This window comes from Macrosteles quadrilineatus, unplaced genomic scaffold, assembly GCF_028750875.1.
Source record: "Macrosteles quadrilineatus isolate MER2022 unplaced genomic scaffold, UCM_ALF_1.0 Scaffold_8__2_contigs__length_117827958, whole genome shotgun sequence".
NCBI classification, from domain to species: Eukaryota; Metazoa; Arthropoda; class Insecta; order Hemiptera; family Cicadellidae; genus Macrosteles; species Macrosteles quadrilineatus.
In genome coordinates this window covers 92,182,773-92,202,152 of record NW_026542601.1, presented here as the reverse complement: position 1 = coordinate 92,202,152, position 19,380 = coordinate 92,182,773, and the positions used below count along the sequence as shown (strand labels likewise).

Genomic DNA, 19,380 nt, shown 5'->3' with positions numbered 1-19,380 from the left:
TCATTTAACTTTTTTTGATATCTCTTATAGTTTTCGAATAAAACGGCTGGCACACTTATATCAATCACGCTGTATATGAGCCAAAAGCCAGACGGGAAATCAATATTAAGAGACGAATCGTTGATTATAGGTCGGCCGCTTAGAAAACGACCTCCTCCAGCATTGGTTTAGCATTAGCGCGCAGGTCGTTTTCTAAGCGGCCGAACTATAAGTGTAAAATAATAGGGTATAATAAGGGAGTATGTTTTATCTATGGTATAATCGATGAACGTATTCATTGATATAATCATGTTTGATCTATAATGAAAATATTGAATTCACTTTAAATATACAAAAATATATTTTCAATTTAAAAATATGGTGTTGATTTTCAACTCTATATATTTTATTTTTAATATATTAATAATTGTATGTCCTTAAATTTAAATGAATAGTACGCGAATTATTGAGCTGGTGTCACCTGTCTGCCATGTTATCTTATGAGAGTTCATTTTTATTATTATCTTATGAGATGTCTGGTGCTATATATATTTTTATAGACACCACCTGCAACGTTGCCAATTCTACCAGGCCGTGGCCTGGAGTTAAAGGTGGCAGTGGGTGTATTTATAGTCAATGGTTATGATCAGTATGAGAATAGATCAAACATACTCCTATAAGAGCTACGTTTTAAAATTATTAAAAGTATTTAGAAAAAAGACCGTTTGGTACTGTGGGACTATCTTGAAAATTGTCCATACATTGGTGGATAGCTTCTAAGCTTGGAAACTTTGTAACAATGCAAAGAAATCATATTATACTTATATATTCAGTTTGCCAGAAGACATATTCTTAGTCAGGCCAACTTTAACTACAGGCCGCAGCCCGGTAGAATTGGCAACGTCGCAAGTAGGGTTGTTTAGTGTCAGACGTCCCATAAGATAACATGGCAGACAGCAGTTCCCTCCAGTCTGGCAGCCTACATTGGAAGCAGAATTTTGTCTGATCAGCCAACCCGACCAGACCGGACCCGACTCTTCAGACCGGAAGCGGGATGACGCTCCTACCACAGACAATGGAATAAACCATTAAAGTATTATATTGTCTGTGCTCCTACACTGCAGCCAGTCTCACGGGCTCTGGGGCTTATTTACTCACAAACACTCCACAGTCACAGTGCACACAGCACAAATCATTTGTTTTATTATCAAATTTATTAAACTCAACTTCTTGTTGTTTAACTTTTTGCTAATTCAATTTGTTTATAATGTTGTGTTTTTAGGCAACTTTACAATTCTTTTTGTTATAAGTTTTTTATAGATATATATTTGGTTTGAAAAATGGATGAGTAACTTTTTGATTTAATGTTATTGGATGGGAGCCTACCAGTAGACCGACAAGATACTTGGTCGTCTGGCCACTAGACCGTCTTTTTTAATTAAATAGATAAATACTGAAAACCAGTACGTCGACAAGTTATTTCATCGTCATTCCAGTTGACCGGCCTGTAAAACTAAATTATTATATACGAGAAACCTACTTGTCGTCAATCGACCCGACCGACTTACCACTTGCTCGTCTTTTAGGTGGGGATAGGGGGCAGAGTGGGAGGAGCTAACCGGGGATTACCCAGGAGTTTGAGGCGCTTCTCGTGGTTGAACCACGTCGCTCGAGGCTAGAAGCCAGTCTTGCCAACTGAAAGTAGCCTAGCTCCGTCGAACACTACACACTCGGCGTGTTTATACAGTCTGGAGTTTAGTTGACGTTGGCGCGCAATTCTAATGGATAGTTTCGTCGTTTCTATAGCAACCGTGAAGTGACCTCGTTCTCGCGCATTCCTCTGCCTTTGTATTATTTAATCTGCTTTGAAAGATAAGACTCGCTTATGTGCATTGACTATTGAATCAAATAACAATATCATTAGGGGGTTTTGATCGTTTGTTTGGATAAAACTACGTACCGTATATTGTAGAATTACATTTGTAGTGTGGTAATATGGTGTATATATATATATATATAATTAATACGCTACATGAAACTTTGTCGGTTGAACTCCTCCGCCATTTCTTAACCGATTTTATCCATTGACATCTCATTGGAAAGAGCGTGTCGCGTAGATTTGCCAACTGGCCTTACATTTTTTACAAAGTCCCTTGGGTTCTGCCCCAGTGGCTTTGAAAGTTCCCATGTTATCCTTATGAAGAACATAATTGTTTACATTTTGATCAGCTGTATAATTTAATTACTGTTATTTATTTTTCGATTCAATGAAACGCATTGAGTAAATTTATTTACTATTTGAGTTTGTGTAAACATAACCCCCAAAACGAAAACGGACCGTGTTAGTATGGTTGTATCTTGAATTTATATATTTATCGTTGCTTTGTGTCGCTATGACAGATCGTGTTAGCATGATTGTAACTTAAATTTGTGCATTTATCGTTGTTTTGTGTAGCTATAATTTGTTTATTTGTTGTTTTTTTTTTAAATGCCTCCGACGCGACAACAACGAAACATAGAAAGGAGGCGTACACGTCAGCACCTGACCCTGGACAATCTCAACTATTAGGTTACGAATGCGAGCTAACTCTACCCCTAAAAGACTTTTCGTTCTCAATTTGACCCTCTATCAATGACATGTGTTGCCTGTACAGCGAGGCATTTTGAGAAGGAGAAACCCAGCCGGAATGCTTAAGGTTTATCAATAACGAAGACCAGGGATTTAGGTAATCAGGGTCTGAGTTACACAATGGTAATATTTGAGTTGACTCTTTTTAAACTCTTTTTAAACTTTGAGTTAAACTTTTTTAAATATGACTGTTATTGGTTTTGAAATAACCCCTGTAATACTTTGCAATTACTTGAATTTGAGCAACATGTACACTAGTATATATATAGGACCTGTGTATAATTTTGGGTAACATGGAGGTCAATTTACCTTGTGTAGGCCTATATCAAAAAAGTTTAATATCTTAAATTAATCCAAACGATTCATAGTAGCCAACAGGCACAAAGTATTGTAATTATGCAAGATGTTGTAAATTTCAAACATGTGTAACAGTTAAGTTTACTGCAACAGTAGTTCGTTAGGATTGCCTATTTAAGTAAGTTGTTATTAGGTGTATGAGTCGTTCATCAAGCGTCATGAGAAACGAAATCTGTTATAGAAGTGAAAAAATACAGTTAATCAAATGGTGCTGTATATAAAATATCTGCAAATAAAATTAGAGTTTTGTCTGTACACTGTTCAGAATGACATATTTTCCTCCTCGATAAGGGTTTACCTCCTCGCAAGTTATGTCAAAAAAGGTGTAATTGTAATTTTACTAAGAAAATTAAATCCAAAAAAAGGACTGGTTAATAGAACCAGATTAATGGCGAAAGTTATGAATGATGAAGTCTTGAAATTATTACTTGAAGTTCAGCTGGAAAACGAGTGTTCCTCTAAAATTCGTCCTCGAAAAGTTGGTCTTTATCTGCTAGAGCTGCATCCCCTGCTTACAGCATGGGGAATTGTACGTAACAATTTCAAGATGCCGCGCTTTTGATGATCTAAAAATAATGGTTAAAGAACAACGAAACCAAGGTCATTTGGCTGAAGACGTTAGAGTGTTTACAGAAAGACATGGTATGTGAAGAGTTTCTTATTTAACATTTTAAAAGTAAGATGAACATTTTAACTGGTCTGTCAGTCAGTATTCTAAGCCTACTCTGTTAAAACCTTTATTAAAACAGTACTGAGCTTAAGATTTTTATTTACGGTTAGTTAAAAGTTAAGCGCTTAAAATTCTTCCTTTTTTTGTATTGAGAAGTTAAAAGGTAATTAAATTTTTTTAATGATTTTTAAATGGGGGGCCACCAGTTGACCGACAAGATACTTGGTCGTCTTGCCACTAGACCGTCTTTTTTAATTAAATAGATAAATACTGAAAACCAGTACGTCGACAAGTTATTTCATCGGCAGTCCAGTTGACCGGCCTGTAAATCTAAATTATTATATACGAGAAACCAACTTGTCGTCAATCCTCCCGACCGACTTACCACTTGCTCGTCTTTTAGGTGGGGATGTGTTGAGCGGCAGTGCCAGCGGCGCGCGCAGCTGTGGAGGGCACTGCAGGCGTACCAACTTCTGTATCTTGTAGCGGCGGTTTTCATTCCGACGATTTTCAGCTATCACAATGCAGCGGACTAGCGAGGTTCTTATTACGTGTAATTGTTGGGTGGGTTCCATAATATCGACAACCGTAGAAATTGATCGAAACTGAATTATTCCCAGTTTGTCGACACTGGAATATTCCCACTTAACCGACATCCCAAATAACCGACGTCGCAAATGATCGACACCACAAATTGTCGACATCCCATATTGTCGACAATGAAATAGTTTCACTATGTCGACACTGAAATAGTCCCAGTATATCGACAAGCTCCCGTTCTTCGGAGCTACTCTTGAAAAGGAGTTGTTCTAATTCATCGTTCAGTTCCTCAACTCACGAGTCGCAAGTCGCAATATTTGATTCCGACCCGACGGACATCTACAAGCTCAAGCTGGCCATTTATGGACTAAAACTTGTAGGTATACAGTATTGTAAATATTTTTATCTTTTTTATTTCTTTCCTTGTTTACAAGAAAATAGATGACTCGAGTGTTACAAACAATAGTTTTAAAGGAATAATGTGAAATAATTTTTATAGGATAAAAAACTTAAAAACATTACCAGGCACTAACTTAGGTAAGTCACCAACAAGAGCCTAAGATGCAGAATCAAGAATCAATCAATAGAATCAAGAATCAATATCTTATTCCATTTATTCCAGCTTGTTCGTAGGCTAATTCTGGATCATAGAGCAATATTATTGCAAATGTTTGAATAGGCAAATCCCTAGGCTATTAGGATTGTCTCTTATCCCCACTGATCCAGTGTCAACTTTGAGAGTTTGTTTATGTAAAAATATTTGGCTGCACTTTAGTTTAGGCTATGTCCTACATTTATTCAAATGAAAGATATTAAATACATAGACTATTTAGTATTTTGAATATTGCATTCCTTTAGTTAGGTTAGGTTTTACCCTAACTAACCAAACTTGATATAGGCTTAGGCCTAAGTTTATTGAATGAAATAATCAATATGACTGGGACGTGTGGCGTCGTCCTGTAATCCAGCTACTAAGTTAGGAGGTCACGAATTGTGGATATTTTTAGGCATGCACTGTGGATTCGATACTCCCTGGTGTGGATTAACGTCCGCACGAGTGAGTACTTACTACGACTCTCCGCAGTACTATCCTGATAATTATACCAATTCGTATAAGTTAGGCCTATACCAAGGCAATAATGTGGTTCGGATTCCACTATAAACTGTAGGTCCCTTAGTTGCCATTAGCTGTATGGGCTATTAATTAACAGCTGTGTCTAAGGAATGTCAGTCTTTTAGTCACTAACAAGACTACAAGATCGCGCCACTCATCCTACACTCATCTCCATTCATACTTGGCTTAAAATACCTACTTTGTATGGTCGCCAAGTAATAAGAAAGAAAGTATTAAAGAAATATATTCATTGGAATGAGTGTAGGATGTAAACTTAAGTGCTGTAAAATATTCTAGAGAGGTTTGTATTTGGTGTAAGACTAGTCTTGGATTATATCATTCATTGCTGATGACTTCAATGTTAATTTTATAGATGATCCTGGAGCAAAGGCTGTAATTTGACCTGAGCCCAAATTGGTCTCTAGTTTAAATACCCTATTGTCTTGAACCAATAAGTTAAGAGGACTAACCTTTCTGGACGACATTGCCATCGACATCACTGCAGATGAGAGATATAGAGAGACCAGAGTTGTGTACCCTGGAGGCTATTACCATACTGCCGTGATAACTAAGTTATTCAAAGTTCAAATCGGTACTTTGGTAAGTATTATCCGGAGGCTACAGATATACAGCGCTTTGCGGCGGTTATGTTAGATTGGGTTATCATAAATGGAAAGAACATTTTTATGTCCTAGGCCTAATGTCCATATTTGCGTGGGTTTATTCTTAACTGTACAATACCTTTTGTTTGAATTGGTTGCGTTTATAAATTTATTTTATGGACAGAATTTAACCTCCATTCGATTTTTTTCATTATCAGCAAGTTTGGTTGGTTAGGTTAGGTTATCACAGTAACTGCCGGATGCCTAATCCACATCCGGTTACCGGCCCGTATCCTCTGCGTAGTATTTTACGTACCATACTGAATCCAAATAGACTACTATTTTTCACCGCAGATGAATATTACTGAAACGGAATAAATCGCCGCTCAAAATGTTTGAATAGTCAAGGTAGGGTGGATGACATTAACAAGTAGAATGAACTGTGGGTGACATTGGCGTCGTCAGCATCAAAAGATTGAGGGGGACAAATGTAGGAAGGGGGTGCCCACCGGGGGGCTTGAGGGGTGCTCAACACCCCCCAACAAGGCCGGGGGGTCCAAAAATTGGTAATTTTCAAAGCAGTTTGGTGACTTTTTAAAGCCATTTTTAACACCAAAAACCGTGCCCAATTGTCCATAAACTCCCATTTCACCTGTTGTTTGTCATGAGCAAATAGACAATTTAAAAATTAAACTAAAGACGATTGCATTAATGAATTTAAAAACACGCTGTAGACTAAGGCCATATCCTCCTAAAAGCCGTTTGGTGACTTTATACAGCCAGTTTTAACATCTAGAACTGTGTGCATAACCTCCCTTTTCCCCCTTTATTTGTTATGAATAATTAGACATTTTTAAAACTAACTATGACGATTGCATTCATTCATAAATCTCAAAAAATATTGTAGGCTAAGGCCGTATCCTCACAATATAGTATATTACGTTACTAGTCCTGAAAATAAGTGTTTACCGGACGAGTGTGGTCGTTCCCGTGCGAGACGAAGTCGAGTACGGGATTACCATACGAGTCCGGTACACACATTTTGGACGAGTTACGTACGATAGTTTACGCCATACTACTTAATCCGTACAAATCCTTATATATTTCCACCAACTAAAGGACTAAAAATCACTAGTCATGAAAGGTTATGTTTTTGTTTATAACCACTAATTGCCACGAAAATACAGTATAATCAGCTGATTGGTGTCCGGTAAAACTCATTGCAGAACAGTATTACGCAATGAAACCCCATTTGAATAAGCTGGCGGCAAACAGCTGTTTTCTGGACTAAATCCTTGCGTGGAAAGTTCATCAAAATAATGTAGTGTGGCGTAAAAGCTGTTTTTACTGACTTTCTAAAGCCATTATTAATGTCTATATCTGTGTCCAACTTTCCAAAAACCTCCCGTTTCACCTGTTATTTGTCTTTGTCATGAGCAAGTAGACATTTTAAAAATCAAACTATGACGAACTTGCATTCATGAATTTCAAAACATAGGCCTACTGTAGACTACGAAGCCATATCTCCCAAAAGCCGTATGGTGATTGGTGACTTTATAAAGCCATTTCTAATGAATAGAACTGTGAACTGTGCCCAATTGTCCTAAAACCTTCCATTTCACATGTTATATGCCATGCAAGCAAGTAGATATGTTTTTTTTTACTTTTTTCTCCATTTCTTAGATCTGTCACAATATGTATAGTATCGAATTCAATGACGTTTGAACACTAATATTTAAACCCACAATCTTACATTTTTACAAGCAGGTTTTTATATAAACAATTTGTTTTTGGCCTTCTGCTCGCTTCATTTGACAATAAACAGTTCAAGGTTCAAGTATCAACTCTTCCAAAAAGTATCAACTAACCTAAAAGAACTATAACCGATACTACCGACAGATACAGCACACAAGGAGAAAAGGGTTAACGTAGGCCTACATATAAATGTATGTAGTATCAACCACTGCCGACTGACGGTGACGGAACGGACTGAAAGTCTGACTGAAACGCGAGAAGACATTCAAGACAAGCGTCTAGGCATCCATAGTGCAACTCGAGGATCGTGAATCAGAACACCCCTCCACCACCGCATCATGTTGAACGCTTCCGAATCACACAGCGAAACGAGCACCTTGCTTGCTGGAAGCGATCGATTGGGTGAACACGCATTCTGTATGATTTTTAAAATTTGGGATGGGGGACCAAACTGACTTTTCAAATATTGGGGGGGACGCGTCCCCATGTCCCCTATGGCGGCGACGCCTGTGGTGGGTGAAGTAACTTTAGCCTACAGCTGATTGTTTTCAACAACAAGCAATTGGAAGTGACAACTTTATTTACTAAATATGATTCTGTCTTCGCTCATAGGATTGGCCCCGATTAATATTAATGACTGATCATATTTATTGGCGTTCCAATGCTCTAAGTCATAGCCTCCTCTACATATTTTATAGGCCTGCCTAATGCCTACAACTGACTAAATTCTTTACCCTAGGGGAGCGAGCAGAACTTCAGTACCGGGCTCAAATCCTGGCAGATGACCAATGGATTTTATTATTTATTTTTATTATTTTCTTTTGTGTGAATACCACAGCCCTAGACCTAAGCTGAAGTGTGAAATGTGAATTAAAATTCCGGACTAGTGCCTGTTGTGTCATAGGACAAAAACAATGTGTGTATACAGTTATCACATTAGTTATAAACTAATAACTAGGCGGCCTGTGCGTAAAATTACACATTTTAACATGATAACAGTTATAATAAAAAGGTTGTTTAAGTCAGTCATTCACAGTTTTCAAAATGAAGCGCATGTGAATTATTTTTCCAACTGTCACCTGACAAAGTGGCCTTCCTTGCACTTATTATAGCACTCAGAAAGTTGCTATTTGCTGCAATTTACTTACTTTTACCGCACTCTTTTTTTTTTGCCACACTCCAGTATTCCAACCAAACAACACAAAACAGCAAGGTTTTATTAGACACATAATACATACGTACACTTGAAAATAAGTTGGCTACCCATTCAAGATATTACGACTACGATCAACTGGTACAGCTTACCATTTCACCAATGTTTGGTTTTAACCTAACCTAGAAACGTGTTGAACAGAGTTTGAAAGACTAGGTAATTATCTATATGTTTTATAATAATTGTAAGAAAAATATAGTTTGTAACACAAGTGCAAACTGCCTTTGCTGCACTCAAGATACTTTCCACACTCGCCTACGGCTCGTGCGTTTAAACATTTCTCTCATGTCTAGCAAAGTGCCACTTCGCCCACTAGTTACAATAGTTTTTGGTGGAACATGAGGATAATATATAATCTGTATGCAAATTTATAGTTTTTTATAACAATTTAAAACTAGGCCCCTACTTAAAATTTATTTGGATTACCGTACCGTACATCTCGTAACATGTTGTTTTAATTAGGCTATAGCTTGCATTTTTGCAAATTGGGAAATAACAATGAATTAATGTTTGAAGCAATTTATTTTATCCAAACCTAATTATTGATAAAAATTCTAATATTTATATTAACTTGACCCAGATTGCTAACAAATTTTCTTCTACTAGCTGTACCTATTTGAATATCGCAAATCTAGAAAGGAGTCTACACTCTTGTATTATTTGTTAGACTAAAATTATTTGTATAACACTATTTTTTATTTTTTGCAATATTTCTGTACAGAGCTGTAGCCTACCAGTAGAATGGGGGCGTTGTAATTAATATCCTCCGACATTGGAGGATACAGGGGAGAGTTGCCAGAGGAAGAGGAGATGGAGGATGGGGCGAAGTAAAGACGAAGATTGAAGAGAACTAACTTATGGTAAGTTTTGCCATTTCCTTAAATTTAATACTTATAAATCCAGGGCCGTGTCCTGAAACCTATGTCGCATAACCCTCCTGAATTCCTAGTATAACGAGCATTTTAACTGGAGAGGTGCCCAAAATTTGCTTTTGTTTTTTAGGAAATGTAGGCTATAGTTTTTGACAACATAATTATAATTAATTCTGAATATGTCATAGTGTTTACATTTGGTAAGTACTGAAACAAAAATTATTTTGAGAGAAATGGAAAAGCGTTGCCAACAGAAGCAGTTGAAACAAGTAGAACAATTCTGATAGATCAATAAGGTATTTAGTACGAGCGTGGTTCAATAAGTCCTTAGAAAAACATAGAATAACAGTTTTGGGATAAATTTGATTTATTTTGTTATAATCTCCTTTTATTTAGCTCTGTACACTTATCTTAAAGTTTCTCCAACCTCCTTCAAATGCTGTTCAAATAAATAGTAAGTTACCCTACAATCTTGAAAAGCCTACAAAATACTCTTCTGTTTCAGTGATGACCTCATCATTTGACATAAAACGTTGCCCAACAAGCCAATTTGTTATCTTAAGAAATAAAAAAAGGTCATTCAGGGCAGTTGACAAACAAAATTATTTGACGGTTTTCTTTGCCGCCCTGTCAATCCAGTGTGTGGCGGAGGGTGGTGGGAATAGGGGTGTTACAAAGCCAATGTGCGAACAAAATTTAGTAGCCATGGAGCTGTGGACAGCTGAGCACCATGTATTTTTGAAGTGGAAGTGTTTTTAACACGTTCACTGCGGGCGTAGCCGATCGGATATGGGCCGAGCTGTGTTCAGGTGCTGCCGTATCAGATCAGATACGCTCGGCAATGCCTTTCGTATATCTTCGTTTTTCCTCTAGCGTCGGTCGAAGGCAGACCTATACTTTGTTAGCGTGTAGTGGGTGACTTGCTTTTGGTTTTGTTGTAGGTTGGTAGTAAAATTTCCCCATAAAATCCCCGTCTGGCAAACTTAAAAATCAACTTGGTGTCCCGTCCTTCTCCCTCCTATTGGCAATACAATGGGACCGGCTATATTCCAAGCAGTGCTGCTATTTGTGGGTGTTTAGCAAACTACGTCAACTCTTGTCATAAAACAGGACATCACCACATGTAATTTGATATTTGTCATACCGATATATGAAAGCCAATCACCCGGCAATCGGGTTTGTTCGACGCTGCGGGCTGCACCGCACTGGGGCTACGCCTGCCGTTTGATGGGCCGCAGCGAATGTGTTAAAAGTTGCTATACCTGTGTAGCTGTTCAGTAGACGTTTCAATGTGAATCAAAGAAGAAAAGTCCCAACTCGCAACATCATTTTGGGTAGCAACTTTAGAGCTACTAGTTTAGCATTGAAACTAAAATCAACAGGTCAGCCCGGACGCCAGAGAACTTCAAGAGAGTGAGGGAGGAAGACTATGTGTTGTGGTTGAAAGTGTGATTCGTCGCTCATAACGCAATTTTGTCACGTTTAATCAAATCAATCACTTGTTCTGAAAATGAGATGCACTTTGCTTAGCCACTGGGCTTCAACTGTTGCACGATTGCCATTTTGTATGAATAAAAAGTGCAGGTCATATCATAAAATTCTTCTACTGAGTGGCCAGACATGTGCAGAGCTACAGCTTATCTACGTGCAGACCCACAGCAAAATGTTGTTTCAAGTTAAGACTTTTCCCCTTGGACCCACGTTGAAACGTCTACGGGACTACCCCTGAGCAGCTACACCGGAATTGCCACTTTTAAAAAACACTTTCACTACAATTTCATGGTGCTCAGCTGTCCACAGCTCCATGGCAACTAAAAATGTCCGCACGTAGGCCTTGAAGCGCCCCTATCCCCACCACCCACCGACAGGCACCGTCTTCCGTGTTTGCAGGGTCATCATCTTTGTCTCCCACGGTCAGCAGTGGTTAAAATCATGGGCATCCTCGGGGCAATCGTGAACATCTTTCGCAGTTGCGAGGCCTGATTATCGTCATCCCGCGATTGCTGGTAGTCGTAAATTTCGATCAGGCAATCTTTGCAGACGCTTTCGGCTATCATGAGAATACAAGTTAAACTTTGATTATTGTACCCCCTATTTCTAACAGATTGTGAGAAAATTTATTAAGAGAAAAAAACATTCTTTTGAGGCCCCAAGTGAGTCCCCTTCCCAGGCCGAAGCCCTCGGAAATCACAGTGTCCGCCATTAGGGCAATACGGCCCTGATATTTGGAGGCCTATGTTGGTGTGGGGCCTGGTGCGAACCCCCCCCCCCCCCCCTCAGTACGCCACTGAGCACATTAAATAATAATAGAAGTATGCATAAAAAGACTAGACTTAAGTTCAGAATACAGTTTTTAATATTAATTTTTGTTCTGTTATATTCCAGGCCTGATGACAGGGTGGATGGCGATGGAGGCATGGAGGTTGGGGGAGAGGAGGCTGAAGAAGTGGAGACAAATCAGTTTAGATTCATTATGTTGATTAGTTTAATATTTATTTTGTACATCAGTATAGGCCTACTTTTATTTACATTTTTTTCTCATTTAGATTATTAAATTCAGATAATTTTATTGTTTTTATGAAAATGTTTTCTTAAATTTTTAATATTTGTTTGTACTTCTGCCTGTTAAAAAAATATACTGTCTATTAAGTTTGTTAAAATGATTACTTTCACTAACTGACCTTGTCTTGGGTGAAAAGAGACATCTTGATATTTAACTAGCAGGGTGCCTGTTCTATAGGCGGGGATCGTATAAGTCAGTTGAAACCTTCTTATATTTTGATACTTAGTAAATTAATCATTTACAACTTTATATAGTATAGATCGCTATTCCTGTATTGATGTACTGAAATGAATAAAATTATAAGAAATAAAATGTTGTTAGCGAATTTCCCATTTACTCATGGTAAGACGTGGACCCGGGACCGATTTAATTTTTCTTTTTGAGGTCCCTAGAGGCCAAAAACACCATCCATTAAAATTCATGTATAGGTATATATATTTATGAAAAAATAGTTCATATTATTTATTTGTTTTGTTCATTTTTACATTTTTCATTCATTTCAATTTGCTTGAAAACATTTGTACTAAACGAAAATTTGCAATGTTTCATATGGTTTCATGTTTCATTTATCATAAACTCTATCAAGATCTCCTCAAGAATAATATATATTTATATATATAATTCCGTAAGTCAAATTTTTGTAAAGAAATTGTGAGTAACTGGATGGCCGTAGAAGGATGGGAGGGGTCTTATTTTAAAGGTCTTGACGTGAATTTTGAGGGAAAACTATTCATTTTTCTTATTTTTTTACCATAAATTCGCAACAGAATAAAACTTTTCCCATTAAAACAACATGGGGTTTAATTTGTTTACATCTTTTGAAATTAAAACAGCTGTGCCACAGATTTGAAAACAGTGATCAATACACACATTTGGTTTACTATGAAATGTATACTATAATAAAACTGAAATATTGAAGATTAGTCGGAAAAACGTCTGCATTCTTTGTTTATATTTAAATCATATACTCAAGTTTCATTTTTTCATGCTTTTACGTTATTGTCGTGTTAAAGGAATAAACGACATAGAATAAATATTCTGTATAAATAATCAAAGAGTCGAAATTAAATTTATTTTTAAATCATATGTTCAAGTTTATTTTAAATTATGTTGTTTTCTTTATATTTCTACACATTTTAAGGTTAAGGCTGTGTAAATATATACAACTAAAATAACCTATAAATGTTATTGGTTCTAAAATGGTGTATTTGCATTCCTTTGTAAGCAAATTTTTTTAGTGCAGTTAATATACATCGTAGAGTAATCATATTCGATCATACTTTTATAAAATCACCAGGGATTCAAGATGTTTTGGTATGTAGGCTGCTGGATATATATTCTTTTCATTATAAGTACTGTAATTAATATGAACGCCAGGGGAATACCACAAAGGCGGGGAACTGTTCATAGGAATGACAGTGCGCGTAGGAGAGCAAGAGTAGATAATGACGAACTTAATCAAGATATGTTACAACCCCTTTTTAGGAGACCCATGGTAGACGAGAGAAATGTAAAGATCCATGATGCAGGATTATTGGACCAAGAGTGCATTCAATGTAGTGCTCTTCATTTTAGAGAAGAACTAACGAATAATCATTTTATGACATGTTGCCATAACGGACTTATTAACCTTCCTCAGTCAAAAACTAATGTAGAACTTAAAAGTTTGTTTGAAGAGAGCCCACAACTGTATCAATTCATTCGACAATGCAACAGTGCGATGGCTTTTGCTTATTTTTCAGTCAGTAAGAAAGATATTCCAGGAAAAGGACCATACTGTTTCAAAATTCAAGGACAGATTTATCGTTCAATCTCAGATTTGCTGCCTCAACATGATGAAGACCCCGTGTATGGCCAATTGTACATTATTGACACATCAACAGCAACAGAAATTCGTCAAAGGCGTCGAGAAAATATTGACTTAAAACCTGAAATATTGTCAAAACTAGCTGAAATTCTATTAGAAAATCCATTTGCTCAAATTTACAAAAGAGCTTCGGAAGAAATGGTTGTACAAGGTGACAGTGAATTAGAACTTAGGTTTGTAGACAGGATAAATATGGATCGTCATAGGTATAATAAGCCTACTGCAGATGAAATTGCAGGCGTCTTCAATTCATCTGAAGGCGAACCTCCAATGAATTTTAAAAATTCCAAACAGGGAAGCTTTTATTTATCCTCATTAACCACAAGACCAAAGCTACCTTAGTAAACCAGTATTTATTCACAAACAATGATATGTTTGCTGCCTTTTCATGTTAAACCACTGGAGTGATTCAAATTATTTATTGAAAATGACATCAACAAAAGCAAACAAAGAAGAACAACAAACTGGTTTTTACACAAAAGATATGGTGTAGGGATGCCTATTCTGACACATAGATAATGTTATTCTGAGTTTGTTTAAATACCGGTACTGCAAAAAGTTGTTTTACATTTGAGCTTTTTAGGGACTTATGTCCCTACAAGCCACTAGTTTATATATATTAGTAAAAAATAAATAATTAAACATTTAGTACCCTTAGTTATTAAGGAACGTGGCAGCGTTCCGGCCCGCCAAGTCCCCCAGCGGTACACAGCTGCTGCAGTGTATATATACATGACGTGACAAAGTGGCTTTTTTACTCGTCTATAGCTCTGAAGAAACAAAAGCTATTAAAATAACTGTTCATCTACTGGATAGGGGCACTCATTCTCAACAAAATTTAAAAAAAAGAATTTAAAAAACGGTAGTGTTTGTAAAATGTAAAAGAAATAATAGTGCTGCACCCTGTTGGTAATCGTTGTAACTTTAATGCTATTGAACATCATAGAACAGAACCAACTTGTTTAATTGAAACAGCTGTTAAGATTCATTAATTCCATTTCTCATAAGGTTAACATGGGAAACTCCAGAGCCACTGGGGCGGAGCCGATTGGACGGATCACGAAATTGATGGTGTAGGTGTATAAACCTATTCCATGAAATTCTACACGTATGTACCAAGTTTCGTGGCAATTGGTTCAGCGGTGTCTGAGTTTATCACTGCCAAATATATATACAAACATCCTCTTTTATACTAATAGATTTATTTGTAAACATTGTAGATCTAAAAGTCTGACATTGGCCCACTTAAAACCCTCTGGGGCAGAAGAGCCCTTTTGACGGATCTGCACCAAACTCCACTCGAACCATCCTTGAAAGATACTTAAATGCCTGAGAGTTTCATTACTATCTGTCAAGCGGTTTTGGAGTCCATAAGGTACACACATACATAGTTCTTCTTTTATAGATATAGATTTTAGCGAATTTCCCATATAGGGAATAAGCTATATTTCACTACTCCCACTGCAGCAAACCTGCAGACTAAGCGAATTTCCATTTGCCTGATTGGATTTACACTAAAATGTCTCCTTAAAAATATCACATTTACTCCCTATTTAATAGTTTAGTATGAAATGAATGCATTTTCCAAATTTGTTCAAAATATGATCATAACCAAGCAAACTACAACAGTTAACTTATTCTCCATAAGAATAACATAAGAATTTTAAATTTACAGTTTTTTGGAATTTTCTCCGTAACCATTGGGCGCATAGCAACGCTTCAATATACTAAATTATTTGTTTTATTAAGCTCTACAAAATGGTTTGAAAATAAAATGTTAAATTTTAAGTTTTTAGGGTCAAAAATGGGAAAAACCAATTTTTGCCTCATAAAGCGGATAAAGCAGTTAGCGCGATAACTCGAGCAAAAATGATCCGATTTTGTTGAAATTTTGTATAAACGTGTAAACCTACATCTATTCAAACGAGTTCGCGAATTAGCATGATTGGACTATGGGGGGGTATGGGGGTAAAAATGGGGTTTTCCCATTTTTGACCCTAAAATCCAAAAATTCTGCAATTTCTTCTTAAAACATTTTGTAGAGCTTAAAAAAAATTATTTAATATATTGAAGCACCATTGTATGCCTAACGGTCGCGGAGAAAATAAAAAAAGTGTAATTTTTAATTCCATATTATTCTCTTATGGAGAAAATGAAAACTTTTGTAGTTTACTTGTTTATGGATATTTGTTGATAACATTTGGCAAATTTATTTATTTCATCCTATACTATTGACGTATCGTCAAAAACCCTTTTTACCTTCCCCGTAGCAGCAAACCTAAGCACTCGTTAAATCTAATGTTATTAAAATTGGGAATAAATATTTATTTATTTATTTTATTTTATTTTCTAAAGCTACAAAACAGCACAAATGCCAATTAATTACTCTGTAGCATTAATCATGTAAAAAGATCTTTAACAGAGTATTACAATTTAAAATATATAAATAAACTAGTGTACATGTTGCTCGAAATCGAGCAATTGCAAAGAAGTACAGGAGTTATTTATAAACAAATAACTTGTTTAAAACTAATTACAGTCATAATTTCCGATGATTTTAAAAGAGTCAACTAAAAGATTATTAACTGGTAATGAAAATACTCACAATTTACATAACAGTCCCATTCTATTATAGTTATATAATAGTTTAAAGGGTTAATTTTTAACAATCAAACTGCCCATAGATGGGAAAAGGTCATGAAACACAAACCAACATCCAAAATACACATTTTTAATACAACATGGATAATTTACACGTTGACTGTTTACAATTCATATGTTATTCTCAGTTCTCACTATTATTGTTTGCTTCGCAACGGGAAAAATCTGTTTCATAATCATTGAAATAGATTTATAATAAATAATCAATCATAAAGTTTAAGATTAAATAAACCTACCACATAGTTGTTTTACTTTTTTGGGATCAGCTGTCTGAAATTGTGAAATAGGCATTTGACAGTTCTGGTTTTTTACATTAAATGCAATGTATGAGCTGGTGGTATGAAATGTTGAATGTATAGTGACCAAATGTTTTAAAATACATAAATTTTAAATGTCAAAGCAAATGTAAACATTGTGAATTAGGCAATGTGAATTCATTCCTGCACAACTTCACGTTACGCTCTTTCCAATGACAACAAAAACCTTGTCAATCGGTTCAGTAGTTTCGGAGGAGTAATTGTCACAAAAATCCTGCTTGCGTATTAAATAAGTATATAGATAGATACAGCAAGGGAAAAAGTCTGTCTTCCATGGTGGCAGTCATATAACACTTTCACTCAAATAATAATATAAAACTAGTGTACCTGTTGCTCAAAATCGAGCAATTGTCAACAACCGGTATTATACAGAAGTTATTTTAAAACTACAGTAATAACAGTCATAATTTTTGATGAGTTTTAAAGACCCGACTAAATGCTTATGTAATTACAGTAATTGAAATACGCTATTTAATAGCGCTTTGAAATAATAAAGGCTTCTTGTAAAAATATTGTCATCAGTTTTTGGACCCGGCCTTATTTTTTAGTGTTTTCTACAGATAATGTTTCCCGACTTAAGCTGTTACCAGTAAACATTTCTTGCATGTATTTATTTGATCTGACTTTAGGTAGGTTTACTTTACCACTGCGACAACATGATGTGTATATTCTTCATGACTTTTTTACTTTTAAAATAAGTTGCTTATAGCATAACTGGCAAAAATGATTCATCTCCCCAAGTGATTGTGTACCTGGATTCCTTACTGTAAGACCAGGCCTCTCCCCTACTCTTCTCATACGTATAAGATTTCCTATTAATTGTCTCCTCCTCCTGTTTTCAATATTTCTCCTTTAAACACAAGAAATTGTTCTTCCAATAAAACTAATTGACTTGTTAGGTTTGTCTCTAACCTCCTAAATATTACAAACATCAATACTCCCAAAAAGCTGATGAGTTTCTTTTTATATACAGCTGTTTTTGTTTTTAAATTTGTTTTCAATGTAATTCTTATAAGGAAAATGCTACCTTTGAGAGCGTCTCGTGCCCTTAAGGGTAAGAGTTTTGAAATTCTAAAACCTTTATGCAAAACTACGAATTGAGACGAATTATTTGACACCTCAAACGTTAAAATCGGTCAAGAAATAACGGAGGAGTTTTGTTCACAAAAAACAGCCATCACCTATTAATATAAGAGATATAAATAAGAATGAAAACATAAAATGTAAATATACAGTAACAAGAGAATTTAAATACTAAATAAAATACTGATGGTCATGAATAAAATATAATAAATATGCAATAAAAATAATATAATAAATAAATAGGTAATATTTAGACAAATTATTACTTAACGTTGATAATTTTGAATTCATTTGACAAACAGACATTTAACATCTTTAGTGATAAGTAAAATATATCAAACTGATAGGCATTACAAGTGCGAGCATTATATTTAGTGGAGAATTGAATCCAAGATTTTGGTACGAGAGTAACGAGGGGTAAATACAAGAGTGATGCGTGAATTGTGTTGTGGAACGTGAAAATTGATTTGTCCCAGCAAGTCACTATGGTCCATAACACTGCTCACCAGTTTATGGAGATAGATAAGATAAGGCGGCCAACTTCCTTCTGTCACTGAGACTAGTCATATCAAACATGATCAAGAGCTGGTGGTATGAAATGTTGAATGTATAGTGACCAAATGTTTTAAAATACATAAATCTTAAAAATCTTTTTTGAATCACCTCAATATGTCATATTTATGGAAATATTTTGCCAAACATTTAATCATACAAGTTGAAATTCGCTTAGTCTGCAGGTTTGCTGCGGCGGGGGTATTTTATGTTTATGAATCATAAAGTTTCTGTTCTAATATCGGTGATAACAGTTACTAGTCAAACTAACCTAAATCTATAACTGAACAAGTTACACACACCTACCATGCTGGTTGGAATATACAGGCAAATCTAAATTATTGAGTTTTGTCTGTACATTGCTCAGAATTATATATTTTTGATTATTTTTACATTTTATAGCTACATTAAAGAAGCCAAAACAACTCAAACAAGTCTTATCTCAACTGTTCTCCATCGTTGATCTCTCCAGCCGGTATACAATGCCCGAGCGGAAATGCCATTGATATCATAAAAGGCTCGTCCAACGATGTGAGGCTCCCAACGGCTACACAGTTGCGGTCAACCTATGATTCAAATTGTCTAGGTCAATGCGGAACTTTCGCA

The 19,380-nt window shown here is 35.9% G+C and overlaps 1 long non-coding RNA gene across 3 annotated transcripts; it reads left to right on the top strand.

Annotated features, from left to right (window-relative positions):
• The first annotated feature begins 4,501 nt into the window (after nucleotides 1-4,501).
• On the top strand, nucleotides 4,502-12,592 carry LOC129000051 (uncharacterized). Of its 3 annotated transcripts, none has more exons than XR_008491335.1 (4): nucleotides 4,502-4,551; nucleotides 5,663-5,889; nucleotides 9,581-9,719; nucleotides 12,117-12,592. It is a non-coding gene; the product is annotated as an uncharacterized LOC129000051 (long non-coding RNA). The 3 variants fall into 3 exon arrangements; XR_008491334.1 differs by lacking the exon at nucleotides 4,502-4,551 and adding an exon at nucleotides 4,594-4,712; XR_008491333.1 differs by lacking the exon at nucleotides 4,502-4,551 and having other exon boundaries at nucleotides 5,409-5,889.
• Nucleotides 12,593-19,380: the final 6,788 nt, after the last annotated feature.